A 5982-nucleotide genomic window follows, 5' to 3' on the forward strand; every position below is an offset into this window, starting at 1 on the left:
TTTTCATTTTCGCGTAGTCCTCACTACCGCCGCCGTCTTATTTCTCTCGCACCTCCTCAATACCTTGTGCATGTGGTTCGTATGGACCTTTAAATTTTTGGGGCGTTACATTTACTTCTGTCGCACCTCCTCAATACCTTCTTGCTCAAACTTACTCCTTAATAGTGTTTGTCAATTTACCCAAAGGAAATGCACCAACATTTTCTGATAAGAATGGTGACAACATTATTAGTTAGAGAAATAACACATGCAAAATTATATTGTTACCCGTGATCATAGCACCATACTCAGGCGCTGCTGTACCTCATGTTTCTCCAACAAGCACCGCTGTACCAGCTGCCACAAGAAACATCACCTTTGCGACGACACCACTTCATTTCCGACAAATCTCCAAGTTTATTCCTCTTTGCTACAATCCACTTGGCCTCGAGCCAATGCAATCCAAGCAACCACATGTACTTGGGTTTCAACTTCATTGGACCAACAAAGATATGGATTCATCCTAATCACATCAAATTAGCTCATCTTCAACCACAGTTCAGATACTAGGTAATTTTCTCATATATATGTGCTGAAATTTGGTTTACTTGCATCTATATTTACATATTAGAATATTTTCAGAATTACAGAAGTGATAATATCCATCTCACACTCGATTGTGATTTGGGCAAAAGAAAATTCACCATTCTTGATTGTGTTCACCCTTATTTGTGTATATTCTTGTTCTGCCCTGGAATATCCTTTCAGTATTGAAATATTATATAATATTATATATTGGATTTGCCATGTATATTTGAACTGTAAATTGGGTAATTCAATGACATTTAATGGGAAAAGAAAATCAAAGATTCAATAAGGTCAACTCTCTTGCGCATGTTTTAAGACATCATACGATCTCAGCAGTATGATTGTAGGAAAATTTTAATTATAAAATGGGATCATGCTTAAGGTATGATCTTTTGAATCAATACACTTTAATAAGCTATCACATTTATCCTGTCTTTTTATTTACACCTAAAAAGTAGTTGTACTTTCACACCTAAAAATTTATTGCATGTATAGAACTCCGGTGCATTTTCAAGTCCAAAGAAGTTTGTAATTTAGGTATCATTGAAATTATTGGGTGATGAAATAATGTGTTAAATCCTACTTCCAAATATACATTCCTACGTCGTCGTTTTGTTTTGTTTTTGTTTAGTATCATATTATAAAAAAATACATATAAAAAACCACTTGAAATTTTTAAATCTCATGTTATTCTCGATACAAGTGAAATGTACTAATATAAATTCTAAACAAAAATCCCATATCTACACTGATAATTTACACAATTTGTTGTAAAATCGTCTCAGGAGTCAATTTTGTGATACGAATATTTAATCCGACAAACTCGTGAAAAAATATAACTTCTTATGACAAAAATATTACTTTTCTTGATAATTATGGATCAGGTCATCCAGTCTCATACATAAAAATCGGTGATATCATCTTCCAATAAACCTACTCAATAATTTATCATAAGTTATGATTTTCTTTGGATTTCAAATTCGATTTAACTAGCCACTCGAAGAGAAAAGGGTTGTGCAATTTCCCAAACTTGGTGTGAATACATACATTGATTAACAAAGTCGCTTGCCATAAAATCGTTGACTTGCCCATTTGAGCAATTTGGTGTTTGACTAAAATCAATAATTTAAAATAATAAATAGATTATTTTTAAATTAACTAACTATTTTATTATTAGTTTAAATATATATATATATATACATATATACATATATGTGCAATAATTGATATTGATGTAGTAATGTATTTCTATAGCAAAACTTATATTTTTGAATGCTTTATTTATTTATTTATTTATTTATTATAACAATCTATTGTTTCACCATATTTTCAGATATGAGGGATGGGAAAACCAGCAGTCGGTGAGATATTATTACCTGGAAATAAGAATTTTGCTCTGGCGTTATCGACTTCTATTAAATATCAATGTTTAGTACTTATTTCGGGAATCTAACTGCTGCCCGTTGCCATGAGCTCCTTCTGATGTGGTATGCTGCCCGTTGCATATTTCTTTCCATCCCCACTTCTCGGGCAGCCCGAACTCCAAACCACCAAATATATACAAACAAACAACTGCTGAACACTTGCATCCTTCCCTCCATCCCTCCTGCAACCACCACCTCTCGACGGTGGAGCACGGCTCAGAGCGGCTGTGTTCTATTATTTTGTGGTTTCGGGATTTCTTGAAACATAGAGTAATGGGCCAGGGGTTGAGTTGCCGAACTAACGAAGAGCGAGAGCTGTTTAGTGCAGTTCAGTTGGGGGATTTGGAGACTGTTGAGGAAGTTTCAAAAAGGGATTCGAGTCTTATTCATCGATGCACAGTGTATGATCGCAACTCAACCTTGCATATTGCTGCAGCCAATGACCAGATCGAGGTGTAATTCTTGGAAATATATGTTTGGTTTCTTTAGATTTGTGAATGTTTTCTGGGTCTTGTCTGGATCTTTTTTTTGATTATGGGCTCTTGTTATTGAGTTGATTTCAGATGCTTTCTTGGATTCTGGATCGAGCTGTAAAGCCGGATTTATTGAATCGGCATAAGCAGGTATTAGTTTTTGTGTATGCGTAGTACATGAATGTTTTGAAAAGTTTGGATTTTTAGTTCTTTTATTTGCTAACTTTGTCTTAGATTGCTTTTTCGATAGGTTTTTTATATAATGGGATTAGTTCTATATTGACGACTTACTGTTGGATCTTTGGTGATTTTGATTTGTGTAGACTCCGTTAATGTTGGCTGCAATGCATGGCAAAATCTCCAGTGTTAAAAAGCTAATTGAAGCTGGTGCCAATGTATGTATGTCTGATAAACATCTTCTATGCATTTACAAGTTTTCGGCATCATTAACTAGGGATTTCGGAGACAGATTTTAATGTTTGATTCAGTCAATGGGAGAACTTGCTTGCACTATGCTGCTTACTATGGTCACTCTGATTGCCTTAAAGCCATTCTTTCGGCCTCCCGCGAGGCGCAAGTTGCTGCTTCTTGGTGAGCTTTTTTCTATATCGACTTGTGATATCCAAAAGAGGCCTTTTATTTCTTATCTTGCATCATCTGGTCATATAATTCCCATATTTTGAACCCAAATTATAGGGGATTTACTCGTTTTGTAAACATTAGAGACCGTAAAGGTGCAACACCATTGCACTTGGCAGCCCGAAGAAGAAGACCTGATTGTGTCCATTCATTGTTGGAAAATGGGGCCCTTGTTTGTGCTTCAACTGGTGGATATGGGTATATTGTTGTCACAAATTCTTATTTTTGTTTTTTATTTTTTGAGAAAACTTAATCTTGCCGTTTATTGTGAAACTTGTTTTCTGATTGGCTGCTACTATTCAACAGCTTTCCAGGCAGTGCTCCTCTTCATTTGGCTGCAAGAAGTGGTTCTCTTGATTGCATCACAGAATTGCTGGCCTGGGGTGCTGATCGACGTCAACAAGATGAATCAGGGTATTTATTTTTTTCTCTAAGTTTTTTGTTGGATTTGAAACCAGTCTGCTGTAATTTTTAATTATTTTCATGTTTATAGTTGAATCTTCCTCAGATATTTTATGTTTGCGTGGCATCACTTTTTGCATTCTGGATGTTAGAAATTTCATTGTATGAGAGTCTTATCCGATTTAGTATCCATTCATTCCATAGATATATTTTCCTAATCAGCAATCATTGTTCCATCTCTGTTTACGATTGTGAAGTTCAGATCTATAATCGTGAATCCTCAATTTTCAAAGACATTTTTTAGTAGAATATTAAGGCTTTAGTGATTATTACATGGTTTAGGAGAATACCATATATGGTGGCTTTGAGGCATCACCAAGGTGCATGTGCTGCTTTGCTGAATCCTTCATCTGCGGAGCCTATTGTCTGGCCATCACCGTTGAAGTTCATAAGTGAGCTTAATCAAGATGCAAAAGCTCTGCTCGAATGCGCCTTAATGGAAGCAAACAAGGAGAGGGAGAAAACCATCTTAAAAAAGGGAAGTTCACATTCACTTTCATCTCCATCAAGATCAGACTCTGTGATCGATGACCATTTATCTGAGGTACTTATTATAATCCTTCAGAGTGATTTTTTATGCCTTTTCAAATCACATGGATATGTTCACTGGAAACTTATTTTCGTTTCTTTGTTTGATTAGTTTATGTGTCGTTCAACCAAGATCATTTCTTTCTAATTTGGTTTTTATTGCATTTGCTGATACACTAGTCCAGAAGCTCGTTATGTGTAAAAAGTTTGTTGATTACTTGTGCACTTGGACTAATATATTAGTCATTAGAAAATAAAAGGATAAATGGATGACTTTGTCTGCCACATTGGATGCAGTTCGATAACTTTCCTGTAGTTTTAAATTATTGTACGCTTCAATTTCCAAGCCAATGTTTTATCTTGGTTCCATGTCTGTTTTGAGGAGCAGTATTTTTCTCTTCCGTCTTTTGACTTCCTATGTTGGACTATGATCAAACTGTCTAGCCATTGTTGTACTGTTTTAAGGTATTTGAATTACATAGTTCACATTAATGGTAGGATTCAATCCGACTATTTCATGCAGGCAAATGATACGGATCTTTGCTTCATATGTTTTGATCAAGCATGCACGATAGAGGTTCGAGAATGTGGTCATCGCATGTGTGCTCAATGCACTCTAGCCTTGTGCTGCCACAACAAGCCCAATCCAACAGCCTCATCACCTTCTGTACCTGTTTGTCCATTCTGCCGGAGTAACATAGTAAAATTGGTCGTTGCTAAGGTTAAACCCGATAATGACGTGGACCGTGATGTTAACTCCTCTAAGCCAAGAAAGTCTTGGAGGTCCCGGAATTTAAGCGAGGGTAGTAGTAGCTTCAAGGGTCTATCAGCAGTAGGCTCATTCGGGAGAATGGGCCGTGGCTCAGGCAGGATCGCTGCTGATAATGAATGGTTTGACAAAACCACCATTGAACCTTGATACACAGACCTTATTCGAAAATCCCATGTAGAACCATGCTGCCATTTGTGTATAATATATGCATATCCGATGATTCGTGCCAGGGAGTGAATATATCAGCTATCGATTGAACTTGGTGCTTGCAGGGGTCGTTAGTATCTTGAAATAGGAAGGATTCTTTTCAATCTTGGATTCCATTCATTACAACTTAATAAGCATAGCATCATTCAGAAACAAAAAAGCAAATTGTTATTGGAAGTGTTTGTTGTGTTTTGTCCAAATTGTTGTTTTTCTTGTAAGAAAACTGTAAAAAAAAATATATTCTGCTAGAAGAAAGGACTGATTCCTACACTTGTGTTTGTCATGTGGGGATTTGTCCTCGACTGGTTGAATTATTTGTGCATCACGATAACACATATAATGCATATTCTTGTCATAAATATTCCGACAGTGAGACAAGGTCTAAAAAACAATAATTGATTTTGTTCATTATTGTATGCTTGCTTTGTTACTGGAGTATTTATTATTTAGTTGGTTTGCATTGATTTCTTGTCTGATACCGTTTATTTGACAAGATTCTTTGTATATAATTTTTTTATTTTTAAAATTTATTTGATTTATTATTATTATGAATTTAAATGTTATTTTTTATATATAAAAAAACTATAAGATCACAAATAGAAAAGTGTTGGATCAAGATTATATGTCAAACGAACTCACGGGATAGGGGTAGTCATCTCACGTAGTAAATTTTTCTTGAAAATGTTATATATAGATTATTAAAATTATATAAAGTTCACTTCCCGTGATTTACATTTAATTTCCTCAAGTGTTCCTATGTTTGAAGCCAAAATGGTTTTGGTAGCTCTAATATTGGAATGTATCCCACGACTCTCCAACATTAATTAATTCATAGTTTAAAACTTCTGGAAAAGGGAAATCATATGAATCAAAAGGGTAATACCAATACACACGATTTAATAATAAAAAT

At 35.1% G+C, this 5982-nt stretch overlaps 1 pseudogene; it reads left to right on the top strand.

The window, feature by feature from the left end:
* The first annotated feature begins 2009 nt into the window (after positions 1-2009).
* LOC142543082 (putative E3 ubiquitin-protein ligase XBAT31) lies at positions 2010-5485 on the top strand (annotated as a pseudogene).
* The last annotated feature ends 497 nt before the right edge of the window (positions 5486-5982 follow it).

The sequence above is a fragment of the Primulina tabacum genome, chromosome 4 (genome assembly GCF_025594145.1).
Source record: "Primulina tabacum isolate GXHZ01 chromosome 4, ASM2559414v2, whole genome shotgun sequence".
Lineage (NCBI taxonomy): Eukaryota > Viridiplantae > Streptophyta > Magnoliopsida > Lamiales > Gesneriaceae > Primulina > Primulina tabacum.